Source organism: Lolium perenne, chromosome 1, assembly GCF_019359855.2.
Source record: "Lolium perenne isolate Kyuss_39 chromosome 1, Kyuss_2.0, whole genome shotgun sequence".
In the NCBI taxonomy this organism is placed as follows: domain Eukaryota; kingdom Viridiplantae; phylum Streptophyta; class Magnoliopsida; order Poales; family Poaceae; genus Lolium; species Lolium perenne.
In genome coordinates this window covers 238,272,440-238,289,596 of record NC_067244.2, presented here as the reverse complement: position 1 = coordinate 238,289,596, position 17,157 = coordinate 238,272,440, and the positions used below count along the sequence as shown (strand labels likewise).

At 43.8% G+C, this 17,157-nt stretch overlaps 1 pseudogene; it reads left to right on the top strand.

The window, feature by feature from the left end:
- The first annotated feature begins 572 nt into the window (after positions 1-572).
- The window catches only part of LOC127337236 (uncharacterized), a 37,492-nt pseudogene continuing 20,907 nt past the window's right edge, over positions 573-17,157 (top strand).

Below are 17,157 nucleotides of genomic sequence, written 5' to 3'. Positions count from 1 at the left end.
GCCTCCGCACGCAAGCCTCCGCGCCGCCCTGGAGACGTCCCCCTCCGCACGAAGGGAGCCCGTCGGGGCGCGCCGACCTCACCCGCCGCCTTTGACAGCCCGGCTGGGCCGCCGCCACCGCCGCCGGCGGCAGCAGCGGCTAGGAAGATGGCTTTTTGGGGGTGGTTGGCTAGGGTTTCGTGGGTGCTCCGGAGACGCCCGCGCGAGCGGCCCGGGAGCGTTTTTACAATGTACAACTGAATTCACGCAAAGGTAAGCATGGTTTCCAGCAAATTATAATACTAATTGATTAACATATACAGTCAACGCGCGTGCATGTTTATTTTGCAGTTGAGAAAACCGACGAATTTTCTGCCATGCCACCTTTGTCGTCCCCTACGCTACTTCGTCCCCACACAAGCAACCTGCTTCGCTTCCGGCTCCGGCAATTGATCCGATCCACAAAGCCCGCATCCCATGATCGAGTCTCCCAGAAGAATCCATCTCCGCGTCCCACACGAACCCGCCCACGTACGCCGATTAGCACCACAAGTACACTTTGCCGGTTAACTACCTCGTCCTCGGCAGTGGCCATGGCGCCAGCGGCAAAACGGCAGCTCGTGTGCTGGTGCTTGGTTGCGGCCGTGGCGGTAGCGGCGGCGCAGCAGGGCAGGTTCACGACGGTGAACTTCCCCAAGTTCCAGAAGCGGAGGTACCAGGCCACCTGCACCGAGAACAAGGGCCCGTCCTGCTACGTCGGCTGCCCGAAGCAGTGCCCCGACAAGTGCCTCGCCATGTGCAAATACTGCCTCACCTTCTGCAGTACGTGTACCATCTTCTCATCTTCAGTTTTTCTCCTGCCATTCGGTTGATGCATGGTAGATCTCCATTCATAGACGTTTATACACACACACATCTGACATACTATCTCGATCGGTTGGTTTAATTGTGTGATTGTGTCTGATTCATATACATGTATGTAGTGTGCGACCTGTTCCCGGGCACGTCGTGCGGAGACCCGCGCTTCACGGGTGGCGACGGCAACACCTTCTATTTCCACGGTGAGAGGGACCAGGACTTCTGCATTGTCTCGGACGCCGATCGACCTCCACATCAAAGCGCACTTCATCGCACTACAGGAATGGCGCGATACGCTGAGGACCTTTTATACGCCGACGGCCAAAAGTCGGGGCCCTCGGCGTATGGCCTAGCCTGGCCAGCCTCCTCATCCGACCCTCGACGTAGCGCGGCCGTCGGCGTAGCGAGGTCTACGCCAAGGGCAGCTCTCGGCATATCTTTGGCCCTAGGCGTAGACAGGGCTACGCCGGCGGCCACCCTCGGCGTAGCCATTTTTCAAATTTTTCTAATTTTGTAAAAATCATAACTAATTCATATGATGTCGGAAAAATGTGTATGAGGTATCAAAATGTTCAGAAAAACATCATCTATCCGTTTTTGTAAAAATCATGCATATTTGAATCATGTACAGTACCATGTTAATATAAAAACAATTCAATCACTTTCTTATATGTCCTCAGGTTCCCGTTTTAGCCAGATGGCAATTTAAACGAAGTCAAAAAATCTCGTGGAGCCGCATGGCATCATTTTATGTGTCCTAGTAACCACTCCAAAAGATGGAATTGGGATACGCCAATTATTTTGGAAAATCCTTCACAAACAGGGCTATCACGTCCGGATTTCTATGACTTTTAGGGCAAATGAGTAGGAAACGGCCCGTGATACCACATAGTTTGTCGGAACGAGGACATATTTGGCACGTGCGTGGTACCTGGGATGGGAAGCAAGCCTCCGGGAGCGGATTTCCAATCCGACCCATGGGTGATGGTTTTTTCATTTTCAGGGTGCCAAAACGGGTTTTTTTTGTGAAGCAGCTACATGGGACGCATTTTAGTATTACGCGAGACCTCCGCGTAGTGGTAGGACACCGCCTCCGCACCATATATCACATGTCATATGTACGCGCTAGCTACCTGGGAATCCATGCGGCTTCATGCGGTGTCCCACCGAATTCGCTGGATAGTGACATGATTTGAACTAGGGATACAATTTCTGTCGCTCAATAAATTCTGGAAAAATTGTTTTTAGGTCTATGACATATCACTTTATGTGCGATTTTTTTTCCGTTTAGCGCGATGGTAAACGGGGGCACCAGCGCGTCCGGTACGGCCATACCGCATCTTCGTGCCGTTTTGGCCAAATGGCAATTTAAACGAAGTCAGAAAATCCCACGGAGCCGCATGACGTCATTTTATGTGTCCTAGTAACCACTCCAAAAGTCGGAATTAGGATACGGCAATTATTTTGGAAAACCCTTCACAAACAAGGCTATCACGTCCGGAGTTCTATGGCTTTTAGAGCAAATGAGTAGGAAACGGCCCGTGACACCACATAGTTTGTCGGAACGAGACCATATTTGGCAGGTGCGTGGTCCCTGGGATGGGAAGCAAGGTCCCGGGAGAGAATTTCCAATCCGACCTATGGGTGATGGTTTTTTCATTTCCGGGGTGCCAAAACGGGTTTTTTTTTGTGAAGTAGCTACATGGGACGCATTTTAGTATTACGCGAGACCTCCGCGTAGTGGTAGGACACTGCCTCCTCACCATATATCACATGCCATATGTACGCGCTAGCTATCTGGGAATCCTTACGGCTTTCTGCGGTGTCCCGCCGAATCCACTGGAAAGTGACCGGATTTGAACTAGGGCTACACTTTCTATCGCTCAATAAATTCCGGGAAAAATGTTTTTAGGTCTATAACATATCACTTTATGTGCGAATTTTTTTACGTTTAGCGCGATGGTAAACGGGTGCACCAGCGCGCCCGGTACGGCCTTACCGCATCTCCGTGGGGGCCCGTTTTGGCCAAATGGCAATTTAAACGAAGTCAGAAAATCCCGCGGAGCCGCATGACGTCATTTTATGTGTCCTAGTAACCACTCCAAAAGTCGTAATTAGGATACGATAATTATTTTGGAAAACCCTTCACAAAAAGAGCTATCACGTCCGGAGTTCTATGGCTTTTAGGGCAAATGAGTAGGAAACGGCCCATGACACCGCATAGTTTTTCCGAACGTGGCCATATTTGGCACGTGCGTGGTCCCTAGGATGGGAAGCAAGGCCCCGGGAGCGGATTTCCAATCCGACCCATGGGCGATGGTTTTTCATTTTCGAGGTGCTAAAACGTTTTTTTTTTTCTGAAGCAGCTACATGGGGCGTATTTTAGTATTGCGCGAGACCTCAACGTAATGGTAGGACACCGTCTCCGCACCATATATCACATGCCATATCTACGCGCTAGCTATCTGGAAATCCCTGCGGCTTCCTGCGGTGTCCCGCCAAATCCGGTGGAAATTGACCGAATTTGAACTAGGGGTACACTTTCTATCGCTCAATAAATTCCGCAAAAAAAAATTTAGGTCTATAACACATCACTTTATGTGCTAATTTTTGTCCGTTTAGCGTGTTGGCAAACGGTGCACCAGCCCGCCCGATACGACCGTTTCGCATCTCCCGAGGGGGCCGTTTTGGCCACATGGCAAATTGGGCGTCATATTTGGATTTCTCTAATTTTTAGGTTAAAATGATGATATGGATGTTATATTTAGATTCCTCTCATTTTTCTGATCAATTTAGACATATTATTTGTGGAATTTCGATTTTCCGATTTAAAGATATTAATTGTTCCATATTAAATAGAAAAAAGACCAAAAAATAAAATCATTTTATTGTTATTTGAATTCAATATTATTAATCATTGTTACTTATATATTCATTATTTTTTTACTTAAGTAATTGTTTGGAATTCAAAAATAATGAGTTGTGACATCACGGTTCAAGGGTTAATAGGGTTGATAGGCTATTATTATTAGCAAGGTGTCAATTATTTAAGGGAAGCTCATCCGAATGGAACCAAGAAGTTAAGCGTGCTGAGGTTGGAGTAGTGTGAGGATGGGTGACCGACTGGGAAGTTTAGCCATGATTATAATATAACCTAAGATTAATTGTACTTAGAGTTAAAAGTGTATGGGTGAAAGATAAACAAGTAAAAAAGGGAAAAAAGGAAAAAAAATGGTGTAAAAAAATTAAAATTTTAGAAAAATTAAAACTCTATGCCGAGGGCTTTGCCGTCGGCATATAGATTTTTTTTATTTTTTTTCGATTTTTTTTTTGAAAAAAAGAAAATTCAAATTTGTAAAATTTGTGTGCCGATGGTTTTGCCGTCGGCGTGGCGTGCTACGCCGAGGGCCGGGCTACGCCGCCGGCAATATTGTCTATGCCGAGGGACCTAAACGCCGACGCCATACGCCGAGGGCTGCCGTCGGCGTAGCCTACGCCGAGGGCCAGACGTGGCTACGCCGAGGGCAGCTAGCCGTCGGCGTATGCGTCCATTCCTGTAGTGTCGGCAACCGCAACTCGGACACGAAGCGTGACTTCACGTGGGTGCAGGCCCTCGGCGTCACCTTCGCCGAAGGGCACCGCCTCTACATAGGCGCCGAGAAGGCTGTCAAGTGGGATGAGGAGGAGGACCATGTCCAGATCGCTGTCGATGGCGAGCCTGTGGAGGTGGAGGCCGCCAAGAACGCGCGGTGGGTCTCTAACGCCGTGCGGGGACTCTCCGTCACCCGCATTAGCACGGTGAACACCATCGTCGTGGATCTTGACGGTGTGTTCAGCATCTCGGCCAATGCGGTGCCTATCACCAATGAGGACTCCCGGATCCATAACTATGGCAAGACTAGGAAGGATAGTCTCATGCACCTCGACCTTGGGTTCAAGTTCCACGCCCTCACCAAAGGCGTCGACTGTGTGCTCGGCCAAACATACCGTTCTGACTATGTCAGCAAAGTCAACGTCACGGCCAAGATGCCTATCGGGTGGCGCGCTCAAGTACCTCTCAACCGGCCTCTTCTCCACCGACTGTGTTGTCTCTCAGTTTCACGCGGCAGTCCCGCCATCATGGAGGCATTCACATCATAAACGCCATGGGAGTTTATTTTGATCTATACCGGAGTCATGAGGGAGAGAAATCGTCTAAGTCACATTTATAGGGTATGCGTGAATTCCATGCAATTATGGTCGAAATAAGTTTTCGAGAGTTGATGCATGGTTAAGTCAAAAAAAAAAAAATTAGCAAGAAACCAATTGCATACTAGTATGTTTCAAGGAGTAGGAAGTGAAGTGATCCCTTCCAAATAAGTGAACGCAAAATTTTTGATTTAGAAAATCAATAATTTGTTGCAATAATATTCCTGTAAACGTTTAAGAGGCTACTAACAAATATTCCTGCATTTACAACTTTGTTCCATCAATTGTTTATCTTTCCATTTTGATCGTAGTTGGGCTTGTGCCTGAATGTGGCCGTACGAGACTCCGGCCCGGACACAAACGTTGACCTGTCATCACGACTGAACCTCCGCTGGGAATCCCTATTCATCGCGTATTGCGATCTGTATTTGGGACGCCGCACAGGGACGGAATTCCATGGGCCGGCCCACGACTAGCGATAAAGGTTGTTTTCCGGTTTTTCTTGCTTTGATCGCGTCATTGTCTGGTTTGTGGTCTTCTCCGGTTTTCCTTTTGAGGTCTTCTCCGGTTTTCCTTTTGAGGTCTTCTCCGGTTTTCCTTTTTACTGTACGATTTTCTTCCAGTTCTTAGTTTTTCTGATCGGTTTTCTTCTCTAGGTTTTCCATCTTTCTCTCTAATTTTTTTAATATAAACAATTACAAGACTAAACAATTTTTGAAATCTACACAATTTCAAGTTGAATATTTTTAAAGTTTGAACTTTTTCAAAGCTGAACGATTTTTAAATTAGAACAATTTTTTAATCTGAACATTTTTTCTAGTTTGAACATGTTTTTTCTAGTTCAAACATTTTTTTTAATTCGAAAATTTTCCAAATCTGAACAATTTTGTAGTTTAAACATTTTTCGAATTTGAAATTGTAACCATTGTTACTTCTCCAAATTTTGTAGTTTAAACACTTTTCGAATTCATTCGGCCTTTTATGCTTTTTTATTTCTCTAAACTTTAACCATTGTTCAAATTTTTAAAAATGTTCAAAATTTAAAAATGTTCAAATTCTAAAATTGTTCACAGTCAAAAGTTGTCAACTTTTAAAATGTTCAGTCTTCAAAAATGTTCACACTAAAAAATGTTTGGTTTCAAAATATTTAAAATTTTAATAAGTTCAAATTCAAAAAAAATCCAAATTCTAAAAATATTGGATTTTTTGAAAATAGCAGATTATTAAAACATTTTTTAAGAAAACTGGTTTTTTTTCATGTCCTGTATTATTGTTTTAGCCTGAAGCACTACGGAAACAAAAACGCCTCCGTGAATCACCTGTTTTTTCGCTGCCATGTTGCACAAGAGGTGTGGACTAAACTTGGGATTTATCATATAATTGAAGATGCAATGCAGTACGATAGAGAAGGTTCAGCTGTCCTGTCCTGGAACACTTACTCAAGAGAGAGGACCTCTTGGCCCCCGGGTATGATCTAATTAATCTGAAGGAACTTGTCTCTGTTGCTTGTTGGTACATGTGGTGGATGCGTCGACAACGAACCCATAATGAAGATATTCCCCCTCTGTTTAAATGTATACATTCTATTCTCTCCATAACATCAAATGCTGCCAGGGCTTGCAAAAAGGACGGGCTGAATCGGATGGATACTTGTCAAAACTTGAGCCGTGACATATTAAACTTAATGTGGATGCCTCCTTTTATCATGATTCACGTGCAGGTGTTGTCGGTGCGGTTCTACGGGACTATCAAGGAAGCTTCATTGTTGCTAATTGTTCATTCATACCGCATGTGGCGTCTGTTGCAATGGCTGAGGCAATTGCAATGAGGGAAGGTCTAGGCCTAGCTGCTACCATGGGTTGTAATGCGCTCATAGCCGAATCTGATTCAGTGGAGGTTATCGAAGCATGTACCGGAGAGGCAATGTGGTGGAGTGATTCTGCTGCTATCTAAGCAGATATAGTGGACGCAACAACCAACATTGATAAAGTTATCTTCAAGCACTGTTCGAGGGAGGAAAACAAAGTGGCCCATGACTTGGCTAAGTATAGTTTTTCTAGTAAACTTTCTTGTAAGTGGGTCGATGAGCCCCCTGGTTTCCTTTTGAACAATCTTGTAAACGATGCAACAATCCTGTAACAGAAAGGCAGCAAGTTTTTTACGCACTCTTTTCCTTACCAGGGGACCGAAGGGGACTGAAAGGTTTTTAATGAGGCGGCTTGCTGACGTAATATAGTATTTGTTTACATAAAAAAAAGCTCCGCTTAAACAGGCCGAGCCCATATGCCCATATGCCGATCATCCGCTCCGCTTAAAGCGGAGTATAGGCGTCCCCACCTCCGCCCGTAACCGAAACAAGCGGCCCATAACCAACCACGACGAGCAGACATGTCGCCGGCGACGGAGGAGACCGCGTCGCCGCCGACGAGGTGGTCTCCACCACCTCCACGCCTCCACCTCCTCCCATCCCAGTCTCCGCCCTCGATGCCCCCCTCCCGTCCCCGACCGTCGCGGTTCGCGCCGACCGGAGCAGGCTCATCGAGAGCTCCACCTACTTCCGCGCCCTCCTCGGAGGCAGCTTCAGGTCAGTACCCTCGAACTTTGAACCTCGTGGGCTGAGGTTTTATCCCATTTCGTGAGGAAGTGAGCTAGATTCCTCCGATGGCTGCAGTGAATCGGGCAGCGGATATGGAATTATTTATACAAAAAGGGTCATTTTGTGAGGAAGTGAGCTAGATTCCTCCGGTGGCTGCAGTGATGCCAGCTTTGTTGGGCTGACTTGAAGTGGATATGGAATTCTTTATACAAAAAGGGTCATTTTGTTTTCTGATGGTTATCTCTCTGGCATGCAAATCCTATGCAGGTACAGGTCATTTCCAGTAGACCGTTTGCTCGAATACCTTATGATCTTTTGTGCTCTACCATGAAATTGTAGGGATTCGTAGCATAGAAAACAAAAAATTCCTACCGCAAAAATGAATAAAGAGCCAAGATCTAATCTACAAGATGGTAGCAACGGGATGCGATCAACACACCCTCGATAATTGCTAAACGTTAACGAGGTTGTACGTGTGGTTGATATAGTCGATCACGTGCCGCTCTCAGGAGCGAGTAGAAGATCCCGCAGGTGCCGTGATCGGGCAACACCTCCGCACTCGATCACACGTACGGTGTTGATGAAGACGTCCTTCTCAGCGTTCCAGCGGGCAGCAGAAGTAGTAGATCCTCCTCGGAATCCCGACAGCACGACGGCGTGGTGACGGTGGTGGTGGAGATCTTCTGCAGGGCTTCGCCGTCGCCGTGCGGGCGATAGGTGGAGGAGGGGTGGCGCTAGAGTTTGGGAGAGGGGGTGGGGCGCCTGCCTTGGAGCCCTTGAGGTGGTGCGGCCAATCTTGTGGCCGGCCTCTCCCTTCTCCTCCTCTACATATAGGTGGAAAACCCTAGGTCCCAATCATACTCCCTCTAGGAGTCCTATTAGAAACTTGCCAAATACATAAAGTCCAAACCTAGTCAAAGAGGGACTCTCCCCCCTTTCCTTGTGGTGTGGCTGGCCATGATGGTGGAGTCCACCATGGACTCCACCTTCCCACCTAGTGGGTCGGCTAGGGCTGGTGGAGTCCCTCCGGGGCCCCACTTGCCTTAGTGAAATATTTCGGATGATTCTAGAACTTTCTAGAACCTTCCACAAATACATCGGACCATTCCCATATATGAATCTTATTCTCCGGACCATTCCGAAACTTCTCATGATGTCTTCGATCTCATCCGAGACTCCGAACAATATTCGAACTCCATTCCATATTCCATATCTACTTAAAACGACATCAAACCGTAAGTGTGTCACCCTACGGTTCGTGAAGTATGAAGACATGATCGAAAAACTTCTACGATTAATAACCAATAGCGGGACCTGGAGATCCATAATGGCTCCTACATATTCAACGATGACTTCGTGATCGAAAGAACCATTAACATACGATACCAATTCCCTTTGTCGCGCGATACTTTACTTATCCGAGGTTCGATCATCGGTATCTCTATACCTAGTTCAACCTCGTTACTGATAAGTACTCTTTACTCGTAGTGTGATATGACATCCCTTGTGACCTAGTCACATGCTTGCAAGCTAATTGGATGGCATTTCACCGAGAGGGCCCAGAGTATATATATCCGTCATTTGGATGGACAAATCTCACTCTTGATCCATGTGCTTCAACTCATACTTTCAGAACACTTACTGCCACCTTTATAACCACCCAATTACGAAGTGGTGCTTGATGTCATCAAAGTATCCAATCGGTGTATGTGATTAGCATGATCTCATGATCAAAGAGTTAGGTTACTATGTATCTTAAAGCTTGTAGCAAAACGACCTTAATGACTAGATCAAATGCTATGCTTACTATGGGTGTGTGTCCATCACATCATTCACCTAATGATTTTTTTCTATTAATAACATCCAATGTTCATGATCAGAAAACCATGATCATCTTATTAATCAACAAGCTAGTTTAACAAGAGGCATACTAGGGACTCTTTTATGTTTACAAAACATACAAGTATTATTATTTCCGGTTAATACTATTATAGCATGGGATATAAACATTTATCATAAACATAAAGATATAAATATAACCACTTTATTATTGCCTCTTGGGCATATCTCCAATAGTCTCACACTTTCACTAGAGTCAATAATCTAGATTACATGGTAATATACCTAACACCCATGACGCTCTGGTGTAGGTCATATTTTGCCCTAGGGAGATATTTAGTCAACGAATCTACCATATTTAGATATGTGTGTACTTTGCAAATTTTTATGTCACCATCTTTGACATACTCACGAATAGAATGAAAACGTAGCTTGATGTGCTTCAGCTTCTTGTGTGGCCTTGATTCATGTCCATTGGTTATGGCACCCATGTTGTCACAATAGATGGTCATTGCATCCAACGCACTAGGAACCACACCAAGCTCAGTAATGAACTCCTTCATCCATATTGCCTCTGATGAAGCCTCCGAAGCAGCTATGTACTCCGATTCAGTTGAAGATCGCCACAACGCTTTGCTTGGCACTCCTCCAGCTCACTGATGCACCATTTAAAATACATACGTATCCAGATTGTGACTTTGAGTCATCCTGATCGGTGTTCCAATTAGCATCGGTGTAACTATTTACAACGAGCTCTTGATCACCTCCATATCGAAGAAACATATCCTTGGTCCTCTTTAAGTACTTCAGGATATTTTTTACCGCTATCCAGTGTTCCATTTCTAGATCACTTTGATATATGCTAGCCAAACTAACAGCTGATACGTCTCCGACGTATCGATAATTTCTTATGTTTCATGCCACATTATTGATGATATCTACATGTTTTATGCATACTTTATGTCATCTTTATGCATTTTCCGGAACTAACCTATTGACGAGATGCCGAAGTGCCAGTTCCTGTTTTCTGCTGTTTTTGGTTTCAGAAATCCTAGTAAGGAAATATTCTCGGAATCAGACGAAATCAACGCCCAGCATCTTAGGATTGCACGAAGCTTCCAGAACACCCAAGAGTCGCCAGAGAGGGGCCACAGGGGGCCCACACATGGGGCTGGCGCGGCCAGGATAGGGCCCGCGCCCCCCTATTGTGTGGCGGCTCCGTACCCCCTCCGACGTCGCCTCTTCGCCTATATAAAGGTCTCTGACCTAAAACATCGATACGGAAAAGCCACGGTACGAGAAACCTTCCAGAGCCGCCGCCATCGCGAAGCCAAGATCTGGGGGACAGGAGTCTCTGTTCCGGCACGCCACCGGGACGGGGAAGTGCCCCCGGAAGGCTTCTCCATCGACACCGCTGCCATCTCCACCGCCATCTTCATCACCGCTGTTGTCTCCCATGAGGAGGGAGTAGTTCTCCATCGAGGCTAAGGGATGTACCGGTAGCTATGTGGTTAATCTCTCTCCCTATGTACTTCAATACAATAATCTCATGAGCTACCTTACATGATTGAGATTCATATGATGATGCTTGTAATCTAGATGTCATTATGCTAGTCAAGTGGATTTTACTTATGTGATCTCCGGAGACTCCTTGTCCCACGTGTGTAAAGGTGACAGTGTGTGCACCGTGTGGGTCTCTTAGGCTATATTTCACAGAATACTTATTCACTGTTATGAATGGCATAGTGAAGTGCTTATTTATATCTCTTTATGATTGCAATGTGTTTTGTATCACAATTTATCTATGTGCTACTCTAGTGATGTTATTAAAGTAGTCTATTCCTCCTGCACGGTGTAATGGTGACAGTGTGTGCATCGTGTAGTACTTGGCGTAGGTTATGATTGTGATCTCTTGTAGATTATGAAGTTAACTATTGCTATGATAGTATTGATGTGATCTATTCCTCCTTTCGTAGCGTGAAGGTGACAGTGTGCATGCTATGTTAGTACTTGGTTTAGTTATGTTGATCTGTCGTGCACTCTAAGGTTATTTAAATATGAACATCAAATATTGTGGAGCTTGTTAACTCCGGCATTGAGGGTTCGTGTAATCCTACACAGTTAGTGGTGTTCATCATCCAACAAGAGAGTGTAGAGTCTAGCATCTATTTATTTATTCTGTTATATGATCAATGTTGAGAGTGTCCACTAGTGAAAGTATAATCCCTAGGCCTTGTTTCCAATACTGCAAACACCGCTTACTTACTGTTCTGCTACATGTTCGTTTACTGCATCTGTACTGTCCGCAATATTACCACCATCAACCACACGCCAGTCCTGGACAGCAAAGCACTTTTCTGGCACCGTTACTACTGCTCATACTTATTCATACCACTTGTATTTCACTATCTCTTCGCCGAACTAGTGCACCTATTAGGTGTGTTGGGGACACAAGAGACTTCTTGCTTTGTGGTTGCAGGGTTGCATGAGAGGGATATCTTTGACCTCTTCCTCCTTGAGATCGATAAACCTTGGGTGATCCACTTAAGGGAAACTTGCTGCTGTTCTACAAACCTCTGCTCTTGGAGGCCCAACACTGTCTACAAGAATAGAAGCACCCGTAGACATCAAGCACTTTTCTGGCGCCGTTGCCGGGGAGGAAAGGTAAAAGGTACTCACACTCCGGATCTCGGCAACTAAGCTATTTTCGCCGTTGTAAGTACTCGAAGCTATTTCCTTTAGATCCTGCAATTGCATCTTTTTGTTTCTTGTTTACACTAGTTAGGCATAATGGAAAACAACAAAAATATGAGAGATCTTTATGAACTTTATCTTGAATTAGGACATGATGTGTTTGAAGAGAGAATTAAAAAACCCATGGAACTTTATATGCATGCTAATGGGAATGTTATTAATATGAATGCTTTGAACACTATTGTTGCTAATGCTATGGAAAATTCTAAGCTTGGGGAAGCTGGTTTTGATGAGCATGATCTTTTTAGTCCCCCGGGCATGGAGGAGAAAATTTACTTTGATGATAATTTGCCTCCTATTTATGATGATTATAATGATAGTGGTCTTTTGGTGCCGCCTACTATGGAGAGTACATTTTATGATGATTATACTATGCCTCCTACATTTGATGATGAGAATAATAATGATAGCTACTTTGTTGAATTTGCTCCCACTATTACTAATAAAATTGATTATGCTTATGTGGAGAGTAATAATTTTATGCATGAGACTCATGATAAGAATGCTTTATGTGATAGTTATATTGTTGAGTTTGCTCATGATGCTACTGAAAGGTTATTATGAGAGAGGAAAATATGGTTGTAGAAAATTTCATGTTGCTAAAACACCTCTCTTTCTGCTGAAAATCTTGAAGCTGCACTTGTTTTATCTTTCTATGCTTGTTGCATTATGCTTCATGAACTTGTTTATTTACAAAACTCCTATGCATAGGAAGCATGTTAGGCTTAAATTTGTTTTATACTTGCTTCTTGATGCTCTCTTTTGCTTCAACTACTATTTCTTGCGAGTGCATCATTAAAACTGCTGAGCCCATCTTAATGGCTATAAAGAAAGAACTTCTTGGGAGATAACCCATGTGTTTATTTTACTACAGTACTTTTTTTTTATATTTGAGTCTTGGAAGTTGTTACTACTGTAGCAACCTCTCCTTATCTTAGTTTTGTTGCATTGTTGTGCCAAGTAAAGTCTTTGATAGTAAGGTTCATACTAGATTTGGATTACTGCGCAGAAACAGATTTCTTGCTGTCACGAATCTGGGCCTAATTCTCTGTAGGTAACTCAGAAAATTATGCCAATTTACGTGAGTGATCCTCAGATATGTACGCAACTTTCATTCAATTTGAGAATTTTCATTTGAGCAAGTCTGGTGCCTCTTAGAAATTCGTCTTTACGGACTGTTCTGTTTCGACAGATTCTGCCTTTTATTTCGCATTGCCTCTTTTGCTGTGTTGGATGGATTTCTTTATTCCATTAACCTCCAGTAGCTTTGAGCAATGTCCAGAAGTGTTAAGAATGATTGTGTCACCTCTGAACATGTGAATTTTTGATTATGCACTAACCCTCTAATGAGTTTGTTTCGAGTTTGGTGTGGAGGAAGTTTTCAAGGGTCAAGAGAGGAGGATGATACAATATGATCAAGAAGAGTGAAAGCTCTAAGCTTGGGGATGCCCCGGTGGTTCATCCCTGCATATTTCAAGAAGACTCAAGCATCTAAGCTTGGGGATGCCCAAGGCATCCCCTTCTTCATCGACAAATTATCAGGTTCCTTCTCTTGAAACTATATTATTATTCGGTCACATCTTATGTACTTTACTTGGAGCGTCTGTTTGTTTTTGTTTTTGTTTTTGTTTGAATAAATGCTTGTGTGGGAGAGAGACACGCTCCGCTGGTTCATATGAACACATGTGTTCTTAGCTTTTAATGTTCATGGCGAATGTTGAAACTGCTTCGTTAATTGTTATATGGTTGGAAACAGAAAATGCTACATGTGGTAATTGGTATGATGTCTTGAATAACTTGATACTTGGAAATTTTTGTGCTCATGTTTAAGCTCTTGCATCATATACTTTGCACCTATTAATGAAGAAATACATAGAGCTTGCTAAAATTTGGTTTGCATGATTGGTCTCTCTAAGGTCTAGATATTTTCTAGTATTGAGTTTGAGCAACAAGGAAGACGGTGTAGAGTCTTATAATGTTTAAAATATGTCTTTTATGTGAGTTTTGCTGCACCGCTTCATCCTTGTGTTTGTTTCAAATAGCCTTGCTAGCCTAAGCCTTGTATTGAGAGGGAATACTTCTCGTGCATCCAAATCCTTGAGCCAAACACTATGCCATTTGTGTCCACCATACCTACCTACTACATGGTATTTCTCCGCCATTCCAAAGTAAATTGCTTGAGTGCTACCTTTAAACAATTCAAAATTTATCACCTCTGATTTGTGTCAATGTTTTATAGCTCATGAGGAAGTATGTGGTGTTTATCTTTCAATCTTGTTGGGCAACTTTCACCAATGGACTAGTGGCTTCATCCGCTTATCCAATAATTTTGCAAAAAGAGCTGGCAATGGGATTCCCAGTCCCAAATTAATTAACAAAAATAGACACTCCTCCATGGTATGTGATTGTTGGACGGCACCCGAAGGATTCGGTTAGCCATGGCTTGAGAAAGCAAAGGTGGGGAGGAGTGTCATCTAAATAAAACTAAAATAAAAAGGCACTCCTTCATGGTATGAGATTGTTGGCAGGCACCCGAAGGATTCGGTTAGCCATGGTTTGTGAAAGAAAGGTTGGAAGGAGTGCCACCCAAAAATAAAAATAAAATGGGAGCCGCTCTTTGAAGGTTTGTCTGGCAAGGGGGTTAGAGTACCCGCTACAATTCGTTGACAACAACAAACACCTCTCAAAACTTTACTTTTATGCTCTCTATATGTTTTCAAAATCAAAGCTCTAGCACAAATATAGCAATCAATGCTTCCCTCTGCGAAGGGCCATTCTTTTACTTTTATGTTGAGTCAGTTCACCTATTTCTCTCCATCTCAAGAAGCAAACACTTGTGTGAACTGTGCATTGATTCCTACATACTTGCATATTGCACTTGTTATATTACCTTACATTGACAATATCCATGAGATATACATGTTATAAGTTGAAAGCAACCGCTGAAACTTAATCTTCCTTTGTGTTGCTTCAATACCTTTACTTTGAATTATTGCTTTATGAGTTAACTCTTATGCAAGACTTATTGATGCTTGTCTTGAAGTACTATTCATGAAAAGTCTTTGCTATATGATTCATTTGTTTACTCATTGCATTACCATTGTTTGGATCGCTGCATTCATTACATATGCTTACAATAGTATGATCAAGGTTATTTTGGCATGTCACTCCAGAAATTATCTTTGTTATCGTTTACCTGCTCGGGACGAGCAGAAACTAAGCTTGGGGATGCTGATACGTCTCCGACGTATCGATAATTTCTTATGTTCCATGCCACATTATTGATGATATCTACATGTTTTATGCATACTTTATGTCATATTTATGCATTTTCTGGAACTAACCTATTGATGAGATGCCGAAGTGCCAGTTCTTGTTTTCTGCTGTTTTTGGTTTCAGAAATCCTAGTAAGGAAATATTCTCGAAATCGGACGAAATCAACGCCCAGCATCTTAGGATTGCACGAAGCTTCCAGAACACCCGAGAGTCGCCAGAGAGGGGCCACAGGGGGCCCACACATGGGGCTGGCGCGGCCAGGCTAGGGCCCGCGCCCCCCTGTTGTGTGGCGGCTCCGTACCCCCTCCGATGCCGCCTCTTCGCCTATATAAAGGTCTCTGACCTAAAACATCGATACAGAAAAGCCACGGTACGAGAAACCTTCCAGAGCCGCCGCCATCGCGAAGCCAAGATCTGGGGGACAGGAGTCTCTGTTCCGGCACGCCGCCGGGACGGGGAAGTGCCCCCGGAAGGCTTCTCCATCGACACCGCTGCCATCTCCACCGCCATCTTCATCACCGCTGCTGTCTCCCATGAGGAGGGAGTAGTTCTCCATCGAGGCTAAGGGCTGTACCGGTAGCTATGTGGTTAATCTCTCTCCCTATGTACTTCAATACAATAATCTCATGAGCTGCCTTACATGATTGAGATTCATATGATGATGCTTGTAATCTAGATGTCATTATGCTAGTCAAGTGGATTTTACTTATGTGATCTCCGGAGACTCCTTGTCCCACGTGTGTAAAGGTGACAGTGTGTGCACCGTGTGGGTCTCTTAGGCTATATTTCACAGAATACTTATTCACTGTTATGAATGGCATAGTGAAGTGCTTATTTATATCTCTTTATGATTGCAATGTGTTTTGTATCACAATTTATCTATGTGCTACTCTAGTGATGTTAGTAAAGTAGTCTATTCCTCCTGCACGGTGTAATGGTGACAGTGTGTGCATTGTGTAGTACTTGTCATAGGTTATGATTGTGATCTCTTGTAGATTATGAAGTTAACTATTGCTATGATAGTATTGATATGATCTATTCCTCCTTTCGTAGCGTGAAGGTGACAGTGTGCATGCTATGTTAGTACTTGGTTTAGTTATGTTGATCTGTCGTGCACTCTAAAGTTATTTAAATATGAACATCGAATATTGTGGAGCTTGTTAACTCCGGCATTGAGGGTTCGTGTAATCCTACACAGTTAGTGGTGTTCATCATCCAACAAGAGAGTGTAGAGTCTAGCATCTATTTATTTATTCTGTTATGTGATCAATGTTGAGAGTGTCCACTAGTGAAAGTATAATCCCTAGGCCTTGTTTCCAATACTGCAAACACCGCTTACTTACTGTTCTGCTACATGTTCGTTTACTGCATCTGTACTGTCCGCAATATTACCACCATCAACCACACGCCAGTCCTGGACAGCAAAACACTTTTCTGGCACCGTTACTACTGCTCATACTTATTCATACCACTTGTATTTCACTATATCTTCGCTGAACTGGTGCACCTATTAGGTGTGTTGGGGACACAAGAGACTTCTTGCTTTGTGGTTGCAGGGTTGCATGAGAGGGATATCTTTGACCTCTTCCTCCCTGAGATCGATAAACCTTGGGTGATCCACTTAAGGGAAACTTGCTGCTGTTCTACAAACCTCTGCTCTTGGAGGC